The sequence below is a fragment of the Aptenodytes forsteri genome, unplaced genomic scaffold, assembly GCF_000699145.1.
Source record: "Aptenodytes forsteri isolate BGI_AS27 unplaced genomic scaffold, ASM69914v1 Scaffold257, whole genome shotgun sequence".
Classification (NCBI taxonomy): domain Eukaryota; kingdom Metazoa; phylum Chordata; class Aves; order Sphenisciformes; family Spheniscidae; genus Aptenodytes; species Aptenodytes forsteri.
Window position 1 is genome coordinate 7,105,151 of NW_008795194.1, and position 18,520 is coordinate 7,123,670.

Below are 18,520 nucleotides of genomic sequence, written 5' to 3' on the forward strand. Positions count from 1 at the left end.
AAATCAGGAAGAGGAGAATCATCCTTAATCTGCTCATTTTGGTAGTGAGAATAAACTACTGTGGTCATTAAAAATATTTTTAAAAAAATCAAGGTAATATAAAGTTCTTTTCCTTTAAGTGGTTCATAGGAGCAGCTGCACTGAGAGGAAAAAAACCCTAAACCAAAAACAAAACCCCAAGACTTTGGGAAGAGAGAAATCAGGAGAAAAATAACACAAAAATAAACAATCATCTCTTAAATTTCCCTCCAGTAAAACAGCTTTGAAAGGGGGGGGACATGGGTTAGATTTCTGTTAAATTCATTAACCTTGAGAATGTCCATAGAAGCCATAGGATAGGTTACCCAGGACATTGAACTAGGCCTCAAATCTTTCCCAGGGTAAAGCTTTTCCAGCACTTGCAGCATGATGTCAATGCAAAGCTTTTCCTAAACTTCCTGGAACAGTTACAGGCAAATCACTGGAGACACAAAAAATATCTGGGGCCTCAGCCAACAGCATTCCTCTATGAATGCTGGTATCTCAATTTGCTCTTTATTTTTCTTAATTGGCATTATGCAATTTCAAAGATTTACAGCCAGCTAGACTAGGAAAAATAAAATAAAGCAAGGCCAGAGCTGAAAGTGACAGCAACCCTTTTACCACATAGTGGACATAATTTTCTACTGCAAACTCAACTAGTTTACAACAAAATCTCCCCTTTAATCTTCTGTGATGTTGCAAAAAGTCATCAACCTCCCAGATTATATCTTATCTGTGGCTTGTATAATGAATGTTTTAATCCACCAGAGCAACAGAATAAACCATAATTACATATATTTTAGACTGAGGGTATGTTTCCTTAAAAACGTATCCTATTTTAGCATGAAAATCTCAGCTTCTTAAAACAAACAATCCATAGACTACATGATCATTACTCTATATTTTGTGTATGTTGTCAAACCTTCCAATAGCATTTTAAAGAAGTACCTCAAAGTACTGCTGTTGTGAAACCTATTGTAGATAATCTATGTAATCATGAACAACTGACTCTAAAAGGGGAGGTTATAAAAGGCACAGAGGGCAGTTAAACATGTAATTGTCTTTGGGAGATAATGGGAACTGGGCACGTAACTCCCATCTGTACCTCAGAAAATCTCCCCTAAACAGAACTGAGAGCCTGTGGTTATGTAGGATCCACCAAGAGAACAGCAGAGCCTTCTTCGGAGAGCTTTTACCTTGAAAGCAACAGCAGCTCCTTAACAAGTTTCATACAAATGAAGAGGGAAAAGGTGTGTAGATTTGGCCTCATGGGAGTAATTCCTTAACTACTTTCCTGCACTTTGTGCCCCTGATATTATCAGTCTTAAGAAGTAGTCGATGTTAGCAGAGCCTGGGAACTTTCCTTCAGCTCCTTACACATAAAAATATTAATCATTCTGGGTGTAGCCAGCCCCCTGCTCCAGCTGATAATTTACTTCAGTTTTGTTTTGGAATATAATGTTTCCAGCAGTTACAGCTACAGCTAGACCTGGGTCTGATCCCTTAGCCATCTTCACTGGCTTGTTTGTCGGCTGCACTGGAGAGGGGCTGTACATTTGGCTCTAGCTTGTCCGCTCTCAGACTGCCCCTTCCAAGGGACTGAACTTGGTTCCCATCCCTAAGCAACCTTCAGCTAGTGGTGTACTAGCAACACTGGGTTCTTTCTTTTTGCTTGGAAAAATATTCAAGCTTTAGGTTCTCTGCACTTCTCTGCAGAGGATGCTTCTAAAGCCTGAAGATTTTTTCAACTAAACTGAAATCCAGCTCAGTGTTGTTCTTGGGTTTTTTTTTTGTTGTTGGTTTTTGGTTTTGTTTTTTGTTTGTTTTGTTTTTATGATGATCTTCTAAATTTCAGGACTATGCCACCACATGTATGCAGGTGTTCTAAAATATTTAAACATCAAGCATTTAGAAAGATGACCTTACTTTGGTCTCAAAATGGCAATCTTTACATAAACAATAGCAGTATTCTGGAGAAAGATGCCAGATGAAAGGATTTTATAGCACACCGGGATTTTTTTGTTTTGTTTGTTTTTGTGCTGCAGAACTGTCATACAGTCTCAGACGTGGAGCAGTAGTCCACTGTATGAGGTACTCTGTGTACACAAAACAAAAAAGCAGGTCTTGATAAACTCAGCAGAGCTTACTGAAATCCTAAATAAAAGAAAATGTCTTGTAGGGACAACTTCTGCCCTCATTTAGAAACGGTGAATTCATTGTGATCGGTTACCAAATTTGGCCTTAGAAACAGTCCATGTATTTTGTCTGTATATGTCTGGTTTATGTATTTTAACTGTGTTTACTTGACAATAAAGGCAGAGAAGTCTTCCTCTTGAACTCAGTGGAAGTGTTGGCTCTGACCTCTTTTAGAAAAGAAACAGACCAAAAAAGGTGATTGTTATCTGTCTTGAATTCTGTTATTATTTCTAACTTAAATTGTGTTTCTTAACTGCCCTGGGTATAATTGGACTGCATACACAATTATTTTTTTGGAGGGAGAAAGCTCACAAGGTCCACAAATCAATTAGACTCCTGTGAATGCTGAGGGAAATGTAAATCTAGAGAAGTCAATACACTCTGCCACTCATTGCTCATTTTTTTTTAAGACTTGATTGCCTCCAAACCTTCTCAAATGCATATCACAATAGGAAATTGGTATGTGAATTTAAAATACACAGAATTGGCAGGACAAAAAAAAGAAATTTTGGCAAAAAGAAACAATATAGGTAAAAACTGTAAAATATGAGCAGGGGACTGTGAATGAGAATGAGGGAAGGAGTTGAAAGATATGCCAAAGAACTCAGCTATTGCTTTTAAAACTGACATTTTTTCAGTCTTTCCAAATCTGCTTGCTTGCTGAAGGGAAACCCCCATACAGAGGACAAACAATGAAGATTGTTGATGAAAAAAATCAGGGACAGTTGGGAGCTAGACCTGCTGCGGGATTGCTTCACTGCCCTCAGTCCGACTTTTCCAGTCTGCAGCAGTTGGATATGAGCCTCTCTCTGCACCAAGACTGCTGCTAGCAGCTGGAGGGACGCCCTTCCCCCTTCCTCTCCTTTCGCCAACAGAAGAGTCAGTTTTAAATTTGTCAAATGTGGGTGAGAGAGGAAAAAAAAGGTTTTCACTATTTCTAGGCTGACATATAGATGACTAAACTGGGAATCTTTTTTATTTCTAGCAGAAAAACATAGTGACCGATAAATAGTATCTCGGAATTAGAAGGAGTTTTGCTCCGAGTGCCTCCTCCAGAGTGGAGCTTTGCAGATGCACCAGACTCTGAAGCAGTAGATTAGAAGCATGATGAAAGGGTAGGGTTTTGCAGAAAACCAGTTAGAGAACGAACTGAGTATTACCGATTTCAAACAAATATATGATATGGTGGTGTTTCTGAAGGCTGAGAGAAATGTAATCTGCTGGTTTCTTCAGCTGAGGCTTAGTGATGGCAAATACCCCGTCATGGAATGCAGAGGGGAGAATAAAAAAAGTTGTTGTGCTGTAACTCACCACTTGTGAATTAACACCATAAATTCTGATGCCTGCTAGACACATCCAGATCCATGGGTGAGCGATTCATAAAAAAATAAAAACCCACCCAATTATTTTTCTCCTTTTTTTCTTTCAATGACTTATCTGTATGCTTAACACAGTGTTCTGGGTGAACATTCACTTTTTTCCTTAATTAATTTATAATAAGGTTCTTTGTTTTCAAGTTCCAAAGCAAGCTGTAAATGGATTTGAACTCCTGTGAAGCCATTAGAAAGCATGTGACATTCAAAATTCAAATTGGTAAATTAAGCATCAATGTCACAGCATAGCATATATATTTTTTTAATGATGACATGCATTATTACTAAAATTACAGTTACTATGAGAATATTAGTAATTATACAGACACATCTCCTCCTGTGAATATTCTATAAAATCCATTCAGAAGTTCAGTTTTGGCATGTACGTGTTCCTTGTTACAACAGTCATAAGTTCACTTGTTCTGAAGTCATAAAGAAAACTTGGTGACATCTAGTCTATCCCTTTGTATAACATTGCACATAGGCTCTTTATGACTAATATTTCACGAAGGTGAAGTTTCCTGTGTGGCTGTAGCATATCTTTTAGCAGGACATGCTGCCTTAATGTCAAGACAAGCAGTAGAGCAAAAGAATTTACAGGCACTACCTTGCCTTTGAAAGGCTTCACTTCACATTTACAATCTCCCACTTGGTAACGCCAGGGCATCCTCTTGCTTGGCATGTTCAGGCTACAAAATGACGTGAGAGGCAGGCATATTCTTTGGGAACAAACCTCCCAACAGCACCCGTGATCTCAGTCAGGATTTAAAATAAGAACTGCACAGGACTAAAGCCAGTGTAGAAACCCACAAGCCAAGGAGCCCTGCACTTAAAACACTTAAAAAGTGAGTAATGCTCCCTAGTGAATAAGGTTCCTGAGCGAGCACAGGCAAGAGACATGGGGCTGAGCAGAGGGTTTTGCAGGGTGTGCTTTTCCTTTAGGACTTGTGGCACATTTAGCACTCCTTTATTATCTTAAAGTTCTTTCTTTGCTTTTTCTGGTAACAGAAAACATTTCATATCTTTCCTCAAGAGAGCACCTTCCCTTGTTATTACTTCGACTTACAAATATGAAATGAATGTTGCCCAAATCCTTGTATGTACCAAGTTACGTTGAACTTCCAGAGGATCTTGGTATGTGTGGGAGGAGATAATTCCATTGTTTGGAGGAAAAAGTATTTTGGTAGCATAAAAGAGTCACAGTTGATTCTTTGGCATAACTTAAAGCTAGTGTCAGCTGCAGGTCAAGACACATATAAGGTTTTCTTAAATGATACTAATTTTACATTGCTATTTTATCCTTTGTGCTCTTACCACAAACTTAAAGCAGCTTGTAGACGTCTCTAACACTGGGACACCTATGCCTTCCTTCTGCGATGTTTTGTTGCCTCTGTTGATTTAGACCTACATCTGAGTTGTTATCCACTGTCAACTTTTCTCACTCACACATTTATTCATGCTTTAGGTACATTCATCTCTGGACATTGTAGATATGTTATCTACTTTTCATAGACAAACATACCCTCCCCCCCAACCTAAAACCAACATGTGAGCAGAAATATCGAAAAGGCTGTGGCAAGTTGCTTTGCAGGTTGATACCTATCCTCACAAGACAAAAAAGTGTATGGAAGTATTCTTTCACTGAAGCTCTCTGAATGAATCTCTCTCTAGTATGATCTCTGTTCCTAGTTTGCCTTGGTTTTCCTGCATGAGACTGCATATGCTCTCTCACTTTCGGCATGTAAACACATTTTTATCAAAATAACTTCTCAACACTTTTTCTCAGTTGTTTGATATTTAACTTAAATGGAATTCTGAAATTATCTAAGCCATATCATGTAAGAATCTCTGCCATAAAATACCTTAACATCTATATCGTCTTCTACAGCTGCTCTTTAAATCTAGGATGGGGATACTGGATGCTGTATTTGTTGATGCTCATTCTGTCACTATCTATTCTCTCTCAGTTCTGGAATAAACTCAGTTGGATCCCAAGTTTGCTCCCTTTCATGTCAAAATAGGAAAAGTCAGAGTGGGAACACTAGAAGATATGTCCCTCTTGTGTCAGCTTTGCTGTTATGGGAATCAAGTAACTGCGGAGGTCTACCATAGAGCTACAGGAAACTCTCTTCTATAAACTGGAGCAAAAATACTTGCCATAGTCCAGGCCCTGAAACAAACTGAACATTCAGCAAAAGATGACAATTTTCAAGGTGGAGTCAGGAGTGGAAAGAAAAGATTGCAGATTTTGCATCTTTGCTGGACACCTTGAAGCAGGTAATGAAGACTGATACTATACAGATATGTAAATCGCTAGTTTGGTTGTAAGGAAAATTGCCAGATCCAGGAAATGTAGTTCACTTTGTTGCTGCAAGAGTCTGTTGTTCCACCAAAACTGTGTGTAATGGAGAATTCAGTGTTATTGCTGGCATTTAAACTGACTGGATTTCTTTTTTCAGCCTTCAGCAAGGTGTGATTATTAGCTTGATCAGTAAGCAAGGATATAAATGCTAAAAAGGTTTTCCAAATAAATAATCTCTTTTTGGTCATTGTATTGCTCCAAGTCACATAAAAAATACATTGTAGAAGTCCTCATCCAGTCAGCTTGTGCTGTATTACAGTGAATAAACTTCTAAGCAGAGCATTCATATTGCCAGTCTCATAAAAAGTAAGCATATAATAAATATGATAGACCAAGCAAAGGACTGAAAATCCCTGCAATTTTGAATCCTGCTGCCTAAAGTTTTACTTGTGCACCTGCACTTTGGAAAACATTCAGGTTTATTTTTAGGTGAATACCAAAGAAAAGTTCTGTATTCTTACTTCTTTCCTCTGTCTTATTCAGCCTGACGTGGACTTTCATGTTCTTTTGCACATAAAACTCAGCAATTTTTTTACACCACAGACAAACACTGACCTTTATTTTAACTGAAAATGGTGTCAAAAATCCTAGTTCCTTATGTTTCTACTGTATGTCTCACAGGTTTAAAATTTTTTATATATGAAATGATGAGTGTTTTTCATCCACCTTTCCCACTGAGAGGGTAACCCAATGAGAGGGTAACCTCGGAGACTGTATGTCTGTGTTGACAATATTTAAAGCATATTTCCTTCCTTGGGATATTTGTCTGTAGGCAGATTATTATTGAAATGTCTATCCTAATGTCTCATTTGTGTATCAGTCTGCAAGCATGCAAATTATTACCGACACTATTACTTTGACAGACTAAGACCATGCTAGTCCTGTCTTGAATTTATTTCAAGACCCACTGCAAGTTTTTTGGCAATTAGAAGCATGTTTGTATTCAGATAAGTTAATGATTAGTAGTAGTGTGGGGATTTCTCAAAGTGACCAGATTCCTCAACATATTAGATACAAGAACAGGCCATCAGGGAAACCAGTGGAGTACTGCATACAGGCAGGTTATTTGCTTCAGATTACCTGAAAACTAATGAGTTATGTGATGGGAAGGTACTACCTGAAAGCACTGCTCTCATCAAGTAATAGTCCTCAGTTGAATCAAGGACAACTCTACTAGAAATCTGTCCTGCTGCCATGGTAAAAGCTAAAATTTATACCCAGGAGTGAAGATCAGCACCAAAAAGTCTACTTTTACCCCTCTAGCTGTTCCTTGGGATACCATTCTCAGCAGTGTTGCTTCATAGTCCTCAAGGGGGAGATGCAGATTTACCTCAGCCTTTATCAGGCTTGTATTTACATTTACAAAGGACTTTTTTTTCCTTTTTTCAGTATCACTTTTTGCCCAAACTCCTCCATCATGACTCCTCTTTTTGATTAAATATTCCTTAATTTTATATGGCCCTTACAGAGCCACAGCAAAGGAGCATTTAGATTTAAATAGTTTTGGAAAGCAGGTCAGTTTTCTATCCATTTGCTTCTTCCCACTGGGCCCACCAAGCTGCCTTCCTGCCTGAGGGGGTCTGGTGTTAGACCTCTGGAAGAATCAACTTCCCATAGTCAGGTTTCCTATGGAGACTTGACTTCCCCGAGGAAACAGGGAGAGAGCACTCATGAAGTAGAGAAACCATGTTATTCTCTGCTGGAGGGACTCAGAAGAGTGACAAGTGCTGCTGGTAAAGCACTTTGTCAGCTCAGAGCTGCCCCATTGATGGCTGTGCCCGCGTGCATCCTGCAGCAGGAAAACTGTCTTGCTCTCTGAACGCATCCGCGGTAGCACTCTGCACTGGGGAAGCGCGTCGCTGGCATGCGTGTGTCTGGTAATGATGCAGCAGCCTGCTTTCAGAGAGACCTTGTGCACTTGCAGAGACGGACAGAGCAGAGCTTTGGCACTCATCCAACCCCAGAAGTGACAAGTGGTTTCCCCACGGCAGGTGTCCTTTCTGCCCTGCCACCTCTTTCTCCCATTTAATTAGGCTTGCTCACGGGTACTGAATATTTTGTCTTCTGTTTTTGCATGCTAGCATTTCAAGACATTGTCAGGACCAATAAGACTTTGCATCTGCTTCATTGGTCTATCCTGTAACTTCCCTTGGGGAGTAAAGTCAGAATTCTGTCGGAGATTTCCCTTGCAGCCTTACTGTTGGAAGTTGGTCAGGGCTCAAGGACTTTTAGAGCTGCACATGGGAACCTGGGGATATAATGAAAAGGTTGCTTCAGTATTCACCTGTTCCCATTAGCATTAAAAGTACTAATGTCTTGTCATTTTCTGGCCTCCTTGGGTTACTTCTATTGTGTCTGTCACTGTCTGTATTATTTCTTCTTTAAATATAAGAAATGAATAAGTTTTGTAGGACTCATCACATTTTATTCAGCCAAGAAGGCAGTTTGTGTCCAGCTAATAGAAGTATTTATTGTAAGGGTTATGCATTCTCTTTAAGTACCTAGTTTCAAAGTGTGGAAGTTTTCTCAGACTGAACAGCAATGTCCTAGGCTGAACGCTACAAGAACCATGTCTGCTGTTCTCTCTTTATGCCTATAGTGTTGCAGCTGGCACTAATAACTAACAGCAGCCAGAAGGTAATAAAACACATAAGGAAAAATGAAAGCTGTTCTTGTGACAGATTTTGAAGGAGAGGTGGTCTTTCTTTACCGTTCTAACATTTCATCAGTAAGAAAGCATCTTTCTAGATAGTTCATTAAACTAAAAATATCCTAAATGGTCAAGGTTTTGGGCCCTTCAGGTATGTGAGAGATCCTTAATGACAGGCTGATTTTTACTGTTGGTAACAGACATGGGGCTGCCAAAATGGTAAAGACTGAAATCACATGAACCCGCATAGTTACCTAGGAATTGTTGATCTTTCTAAATGCTATTCCCCTGGGTATTGGTAAAAACTCATATGCTGAATAGGTTGAATTATTCAACTCCGTATGTGTTGCAGGTGAATCTAATAAAACCACACACCTAATGTCTAAGGCGGTTCAGAGATAGCTACATAAACATTAATGAACTGCTGTGGCTAATGACCAATTTCTGGTATCTATCGCTCAGCCTCCCCTTCTCTGTGGTGTTACTTCCTTCACCGAAGCAAGGTAACATCTAGATGTACACTGAAGTGACAACCACACGAACCACAGGAGCAGAAATACAGCTACTTTCAAAGACAGGAGGTTTAATATATAGGCCTTTAAAGGGTTTTGATCCCAATCAGCAAAAACCCCAGTGCTTTATGAAGGAATGGTTTTATTCCTAAAGTAAAGGATACAGAAATCCAGCTAACCACCAGTTTCATGAGTTCTTAACTTAGCAAAACTATCAAGGCAGACAGAAGTCAGTTTCTATTTTGTTAGGCTAATTCTGAACCACCAAAAAACTCACCCCAAAAGCCCTAAACAAACAAAAGAGAAATTTTTGACATAATGCTGAAAAAATCCCAATGACTTCAGAAATATTAAAAAAGAGGGCCATGTCAGGGAAATTCTGTTCCTAAAGCAATATTTTTTAAAAAAGTTTTCAAAGAAACAAACAAAAAATGGATATTTCAGTATAGTGTTGGCTTAGTAGCTGAATAACTCCTATTGCTTTTGCCTCTATAAAATGGATGGTTCCTCTACAGGTTTGCTATGCAGGCTATGTAACACGGTGACGTGTCCCTAGATTCGGAAGAGTAACACCTGCCCACACTACCTGTCTTTCAAACAAAGAGCACAAATGGACTTTATCTCATGTCTGTGAAATGCTGCTCACCAGCTGGGGAACCAGACAGTAGTTTTGGGTGATGCATATATGTCAGCTGTGAACTCTACCATCAGATGAACTGTCTGTTAATTACATATAAACCTGTAAACAACTATTGGATGATTGTAGACTTAAATCATTAATATTGAGCAAGGCAAGATTCAAAGAAATGGCTTTCATGTGAAAGGTTACAGAATTCACATAAGCCAAAAGAATGGTTGTCCTACAGGATGCTGATTCTGTTTGTTTGTCTTTTTCCGTTTCTATTGATGGGCAGAATTCCTGGAAGGCTTACACTTTTTAGGCGTTTTAGAAGACCGATGTTTTCTAACACTAACCAACTGTTTCCTTTTCAAAATTACAGCAGTTCCAACACTGACTTATTTTTCTTGTTTCAGTTTTTAAGAAACAGTTCTTACATTATCACCAAAGCTATAGGCTGCATTGCTTGTATTCATAAAAAAGAAAAAAATACAGGAACCGATTTTCTTTCTTTTACTGACCATCTATTTCCTTGACTATTAAGAATGCAATACTTTCCGTTGAAAGTTAAGGAAATATGTTTCCTTTTATAGAAATCCGTATGTTAATTAAGGAACTGCTCTAGAAAGAAGCTCTTTCTATACTGTAAAATTCCAAAGCAATTTCTTCATCAGAGCCCTCACTTTTGGAAATTAATTCTAGTTACATGCCTAGGAAACTATTCAAGGTATAACAGTCCTCTAGCCAACAAACTTGACAGTATCCATTTAAATATACAAACAAAATATGTTCCTGATGAGAGAAGAACTTGTTTGCTAACTTCTATTCTGGAATACATCTTTCCACTTTGTTATAACCCTCCTGTTCAAAAACAGAGGATTATAATGCTAATACCAAGTCAAGCTGTAGTGATTCAGACACACAGTAACAATCCTCAGAGTGGGCTAAACGAAGAATTATTGACGTTCACCCTCTAAGCACTCTAAAAATAAACCAAGTTTTTTGAAGTTACTCATAAACAGCTTCCACTATAGCTTCAGTTAACATGAACTCACAAATATTTTAAGTTCCAAATATGTGAAAATGAGTCCAAAATTGACTATGAATGATAAATTTTATGACTTAGATTTGATGGAACTTGAAAGAAAGCATATGTTATTGCTTAGTGTTGTTATTGTTACTTCCATCAGTAGCAATCACATCCAAATTTGGATATACAGAATTATTTTGTTTCAAAGAAAGACGAAGGGGAGATAGAACGGGTGAGCACTGAAAACTGGTCCTCCAAACCCAGAATTCTAACTGCTAAAAGCCTGCTTTTAGAGAGTATTTTATACTGAGGTTCATTTGAAATGAACAGTGTAAATCTGACTAGAAATAATTGTAGATGATGTAGTATGCTATTTAAAATATGTTATTGCCTAGATCTGTGGAACTATGATGAGATAAATTATGCTTTCAGTGATGTGAGACTAGAACAGTATTACTCCAGCACTGCAAAGCACTGCCAGAAGCGTGGATGTGTGTGTGCAATAACAGCATCGAGGCTCACTGTCTTCATGGACCTTGCCAATGTTGAGCTGTTTCTTAAAGATTTTCTTTTATTGTGCTATGACTGGCATTGCTCCACACGTGATAGTTACAGATGGTGCTTTTGTACAGACAAAGCCCAACATCCTAGGGCAGATTTATTACCAAAACCCTTATACGTGAACAATGAAAACCTAAACTTCAGACACCCTTTTTCGTGCTGTTCCGTTTTGTTTCTTGCATCACACACATCGCCCAAGCACAGCTATCAGCTGTCTGTGTGGTTTGTTGACACCAGTGCTGCTGGGTGTAGCACTGTGATTGCTAACTGAAAGGGAATTGCCACTTCAGGTAGTGGCACCAGAGTGGCAGCCATGGGGATTAAATATGTGACTGTTGCGTGCGGCAATGAAGTTAGCACCAGTGAAGAGACAGACCTCACCTCGGAGATGAAATCTTTTGAGAAGAGACTGTTTGTATGTCCTTCTTCAGCACATTTCTTGTATACTTTTCTACTTGTCTTGTTTGCAGAAAATACACTATTATAGCACTACTTTCTGGGGAAAAAAAAGAAAAAAAAGACTGCAGATTGTGTGATTAAGAACCAGAGTACAAAAAGCTGCACAAACCCCAAGGAATTAAGATTTGGGAATAAAATGATTGAGTTTTGAGGGCCTAAACTCTGGGGGCCACTCTCTGTCATTATGATGACAGTGGATTTAGTCTTGATTGGGAGTGATAAAACTCAGTATCTATTCTCTGGGAAGAAATAGTATGGAAGATATACTACTGAGTAATACTGTCGATCTATTTAAATGTAATATTTCAAAATCTAGATTTAAGAAGTTCTTTTTAGATAAAAAAAGCTGTGCCCATAAAACGTAGGATAGGACAGATTGAAGCTTTAGTGTGCAAACCTCCTTCTGTCCCCTGCTTCACAGTAATTGCAGCAAAATCATCAGTTTGGACTGTGCCTAATGTGTTTGTACAAGGGGAAAGAATAAGAAGGATAAAACCAATAGTAAACCTCAGCTTGTTTTTGTAGACTGTAGTACTGTTCTTTTGCTGTCTTTGTTCATGTATAATTTATTGCCTTCTTTTGCATTGTAAAGCAGAAAGGTAAAACACATGTTCTTGCAAATGGGACACTCTCTTCTGTCTCCTTTTCTCCTCTATCTCCCATCCTCTCTCCAATCAACATTGGGATCCCAAATCACATTTATTCAGTCTATATCTTGGCCAAATCTGAAAGGAATTTGGGGTGGATAAAAAAAAAAAAGTTTTGTTACCCAAGGGAATTTTCTTTGCTGAATATCAAAAGCCTGCAGCAAGTAATGAATGTGGGAGAGCTTTGAAAGAACAAGTCAGAGGAATCCTTTTAAATGGAAAATTTAAGGCACTGCTACCATATGCTCTTACAGCATAAAAAAACCCCAAAATGGTGCTTTCTGCCTGAAAGGATTGTCTAGAAATGATAAAGGAAAGCCAGAGGTGTGAAAAACAAAACCTCGAGGGTTCAAAGCCAAAGGGACAACTATGAGCAAGTAATGGCTAGTTTTATAGAGCAACTCTCAAGGAGTTTCTCCATCAGATGCATCACTTCAGCTTGTGCTACTGAATAATTTCTGTTCTGGCCATTAAGGTGAATAGGAGGTTGACTTTAGCAGGAACACAGTCAGTCCAGGCTGAGTACTTTTAAATGTCCTCTTACCTCACCAGCTCTGAATAGCACTGAGTGCTATGTTAACAAACCTCTTCAGCTTCCTCTAATCCTAAAGGGAATTTCATATGTCAGTAAAAGCTCAGTGTATTTATTAGGGCAGTTGAATTTGCATTTGAGGAAAGAATTTCACAGCTATATTTCTAAAGATTTTAAGTTGACTAAACAATGGCAGCCATTGTTGACATCAGGAAGCACTGGCAGCAGACATTTAGCAACTAGAGCTATATGTTATGTATGCTGTGTAAACCTTTACTCTGATGCTAAATGACACTTTAAAATGCCATCAGTGTTATACCATATATTTCTCACAGAAGCTCCATTGTATGCACAAAAGCCTTTGACAGCTTGCACTGCCATTCCTGGAATGGTCCTGGACAAGACAATCTTTTAGAAGTACATTTTATCAATGACCAGATCTAGAGAGCTTAATAGCAATAATTCAAGAGAGGCAAGAGTTAATGCAGATGGAATGACACATTTCCTGAAAGGCTTCTGCCTTCTGCTATGGGCTATTTCACTCAGACCTCCCACAGAGTCAGCTCTCTATGACTGTGTGTTTCTTTTATTCTTAATTTAGAACCCACAGAACACTGAAAAGTCAGATAAAGTATCCTCTCACATTTTTCTCTCTGTCCTAGTATTATGAGCCCATTCTGAGTTTGGTTGCTTCTTGCAAACTCCTTTAAATAAGCTTGCCATTTTCAGTGGGATTTAAAGACCTGATCCTTTTACCAGAACCAGCTGGTGCTGTTAAAAGAGCAATTAAGAGCTTCCTCCTGCAGTCTTTTCTCCAAGCAGTGAAAACCAGGATGATTGCCGAGAACCTTAGGCCAGGAAAAGTTAGGTAGCAGTGTGGAAAAAAACCACTCTGGAGGGAATTGGAATCAAAACTCAGACACATAAATTCTTTATTCATTCCTTGAATCTGAAGAGACAACTTAGATGGGCTTCTAGATAGATAACTGGGACTGTATATTTCCCTTCTTTAAAATATTCTTTAACTACTCAGTAGAGTAATTCTGTATTGCTGAATAAGAACCACATAAGGAATCGCATCCATTTACTCCTGGGTAGAACCATACCGATATATGTTTCAAACATTGTTTCTGGGATTAAAAAAACCCAAAAAAACCTACATTAAAATTTCAACATCTGAACTTCGAAGACATTGTATGTAGTGTCCTGAACATGCTTTTAAAGAAAGAAACATCTTTACCTTAGGACCGAAAGGAGTACAATGGAGAGAATGAAAAGAGTCTTAAGAAGAACTATTCACTACCATATTTTGGTCTACAATCACTAAGATAAGCTAAATCCTCTAGGCTTGTGTCATCCATCTCCCAGCCCATGTTCCTACCTTGTAGGTCTTCTACTCTGTCTCCTCATTTCAAAGTGAAGCTTCATTTGCTGTGAAGCAAACAGTGGAGGAATAAATGAAGCTGCAAAAAGCTATCTTGAGCAGGAACAAGTTACCACAATCTGGTCTGCCTGGATTTGCACCTGAAGTCTGTTTGCAAGAATACAAAAGTGAAGGTTAAAAGTAGGACTATGTTGCTTAACTGACCTTTACTTTGGCTACCAAACAGAAAAATCCACTAAAGAAGGAAAATTGATATGGGTTGATTTAATAATTTCCTTGTCCCCATTTTCTTACTCTCCAAAACAGCAACTGTTGTCAAACAAAACATTCACTCTTTACCATCTACAAGAACAAGAAGAATCTGACTGGATATCTAAGGGGACTTTAATTTCACTGTGATCGTTAGCTTATGTGTTCTTTGATTCTATGTCGTACGGTGTGCTGTGACAGTTTGTCTGAGTATATCCAGTTTGGAAAGAGAATGAAGGGTCAGATTTCCCAGCGTGCTAGAAGAAATGCAGTATTCAATAGAAGTACTCATCAAGGTTGTGACTGCCATCCTGATCTCTGTGGAAACTTGAAATAGTATTTAAAATTGACTGGTGTCAATATCTCCTTACTGTAAAACATGCAGGGTTTGTAAGTTGATCCGTTGCATTACAGAATTTAGGAGATTGGAGCAGGAGAGCAGAGATGACACATGACAGAGATATTAAAAACCAACAAATTTTGTGTTATCTGCAAAACTGCAAGCGCAGCGTAGGTGAGAATGAACAATATTGAGAATGCTTCAAAAGGACTGATAGATAAATGATGGACCCTTTGGAGTATCTAGAGAACTTGTAAAAACAGCTTAAAAGGTAGGCTGGAAAAAGGGAGGAATGCATATTGAATCATAGAGGAATTATACAACCTCCTGGCAAGAATCTCTTTAGAAAGCTTGGTTGGAAAATATCACAGAATTCAAACAGAAGTAAAATAAACCCTTTCAAACTAAAGTTTACTTTAACAACAACAACAATAAAATCTAAGCTACTTGAATGGTCACAGAGGTAGTGGGCTCCTTCAAACAATACACACGAAAAATTACAGAATTATATGACATCCATAGAAAAATACTAAAAAACTAAAAAAGTTTTAATAAATAGGAAAATTCTTTTGAAGTCATATTACCAGATCTGTGGTTGGGTGAGAGTTCTAGTTCTCTACTTGGCAAAATCTCTATCATTAGGCTTACAGCCCTATTCTTTAAGGGGAAACAAAATTATAATGAGAGGGATGTGATAATGAAAACAGTGGAAAGAGGGGAAGTTCATGAAAAAAGAAAGAGAAAGAGAAAAAGAAGTGTCATGCTGGGGAAATAAGAGTTAACAAGCCACGGGTAGGGCATGGGGGAAGCCAAAGTCTGGACATGGAGGTGATTGTTTCTTTTTGTCTCCAAAAAAAGAAAATAAACTCCCTATTACATCCCACCCCACCAAAAAGCAATCAAGTCCCAATGGATTTTCTCCATTAAAAAAAAAAAAAAAAAGGTTTTGGAAAACAGTTTTCAGCAAATCTCTACACTGTGTGTTGTCTGAAACACTTCAGGAATGGTATTATATTAATTGGCAAACCACTGAGCACCCTCAGTTACACAAACACAGTGCCCATGGAGGTGTATGAAGACCGGAGATGCATAAATATGGGGAGTTATAAGAAACTGAAACTGAACTTCAAAATAAGGTCATTATGACTTTCATCTGAGTGTAGAAATTAGCTGCAAGACTTTGTTCTAGTAAAAAAAAATATATATTAAAATTAAATTAACCAGCAGGAGAATAATCAGAATGACACTATATATTTCTAGGAAGTATTTGTATTGCTTTAAAAGAGGCAAGTGATAAAGCCTTCTAAATCAATGAGACTGACAAATGTCAGCTACACACAATCCTGTGAGAACAGGCAACCTCTTCAGAAATAGGATATATCTGAGAAACCATTCAGTACACACGCTCTGCTTTGCTGTCTGCCAGGCACATATGGGGTTTACTAAACAGAAATGATAACCTTTTGATACTTTTCACTTCTATAAATAAATTTGGCAGTAGATACCTCCTAGTTATTTTTATAGTGCTTTTGCCAAAGGACTGTACAATTAAAATTTAGTAAACTGTATTTAGAATGTGACAAAAAGACGCATAAGTATGTTCAGAGAAAATTCCTCCCATACGAGGAACTGGAGGGCTTAAACACCTAACAAGCTATTTGTGATTCAGCTCATATTGGCACTAGGAGACAGGAAAGCGAAGAAAAAGTTTTATCTTAGGAGCTACAGCCTTAGTGACAACGGGACTGTGAACTTGGCAACAGCTAGTTCAAGCATCCATAGGGTATTATGTTCCCTCCTAGGCTGTGATAGAGAGATGAACCAAGAGTATAGGCAGTCATCTGAGCCAGCAAGTAACACTGAGTGGCATCTGTAACAACATCTGTCCAAAGCTCATGAAGGTGGACACTAGAGGTGGGCCAAGAGCACCATATTCCCTTCTGTGTGTAGCCTTCAGGACGACGGCTCTGGTTACTCACCCAGCCATCTATCCAACTGCTTCCATAGGTAAGAACTCTGTCTGGGCATAATAGGTACATGCACTGATGTTGCTTGGAGAAGCAACAAAACAGTTCCCACAGGGTATTGCTCTGGGTCACCCTTGGCAGAAAACAGGATTCCTCTCCCAACACCCCTGCCCCTACAGGCAGGCATCATTTCTTGTTGCTAAGGACGAACTCAGCCTCCGACGTGAAGAGGTTTTGGTTGGGGCTGTAAAAGGTAAATGAGTCAGGCTCCTCTGGGTTTTAGACTTTTCATTCTGTTTTGCCTTTTTAAAGAGGAAACATCTTCCTCCAATTAAAAATAAAGATGTTAACCCCTTTCTGATAAGAGTAGGATTTTATTCCTGTAGTACACACACAGCCTTTGCTAACTGATTCAACTACAGTTCAAGGGATTTGTCAGGTCCATACAGGTAGAGGACTTCATAGGATCTCTCATGTTTAACTGCCTAAAGATCACTCACCTAATCTTGATTCCTGCCATAGCTGCTAGGGAGATATGCTGACTTTCGGAAGATCATCCTATAAATGGCATATATCATTCTTTCTGATGTCTATCTTTCTCCATTGAGTAAGGATGACAGGTTTACACTTGACACTGAACTTTAAGATGGCCTGGTATATTAGCTGCCAGAAAAAAAGGGAGTGAAACTATAATCATTTGCAGTTGCAGACTAAATAATATATATCACTATCCAGCATCTGTGACTTAGAAGGTGATATTAGCCAGGTTCCTTCTGAACACATTAATAGAACTTATTCCAGCTACTGAGTTTTAGAAAAGACTTAGCTTATAATAATACCATTATTTTTACATTGACAACTGAAATGTCTCCTATACTCCTTTCAGTGAATTAACTGTTGGTGGTGAACATCCTCTACTTGTAGAACCTTCCTCTTCAAAACCCCAGAATCTCTTGTGCAAAGGCAAAATCCTGTTTTTCTCAGGTCCTTTTTTATTGTTGGATTTTTAGGATGCTCTTTTATAGTTTATCTGAGATTGGTTTAGTTTGGTTAGTACACTTTGCTTTTTACCCCATATTGCCTGCAATTAGCACTGCAGTGGTAATCTCTTTCACTGTGCATACATGCAGGCAAGAAAGTCTCCTCTTTCCTTGCAAAGAAAGAAAACTCATACCCAGTTTTGACAATCCCAAACTGTGCCTAGACTCCAAAAATTAACAGTGGTTTTTTTTCCCAAAATCTCAGACCTAGTTCACATCACCAGATTCATTTGCAGGGGAGTTGGGGATTCAAGCTAGATCTGGAAAACATATATGAAGGAAGAAAGTTCTCTACTAAACCATGGCCACCTGGTTCATATATTTCTTGATGACTTGTCTCCATAAATCACAGCTACAATTAATGTGATGCAAAAAATCCTTTCTTAGAAAATGGCAAGAATTTTTAGAATCATAGAATAGTTTGGGTTGGAAGGGACCTCTAAAGGTCGTCTAGTCCAACCCCCCTGCCATGGGCAGGGACATCTTCAACTAGAGCAGGTTGCTCAGGGCCCCGTCCAGCCTGACCTTGAGTGTTTCCAGGGATGGGGCATCCACCACCTCTCTGGGCAACCTGTGCC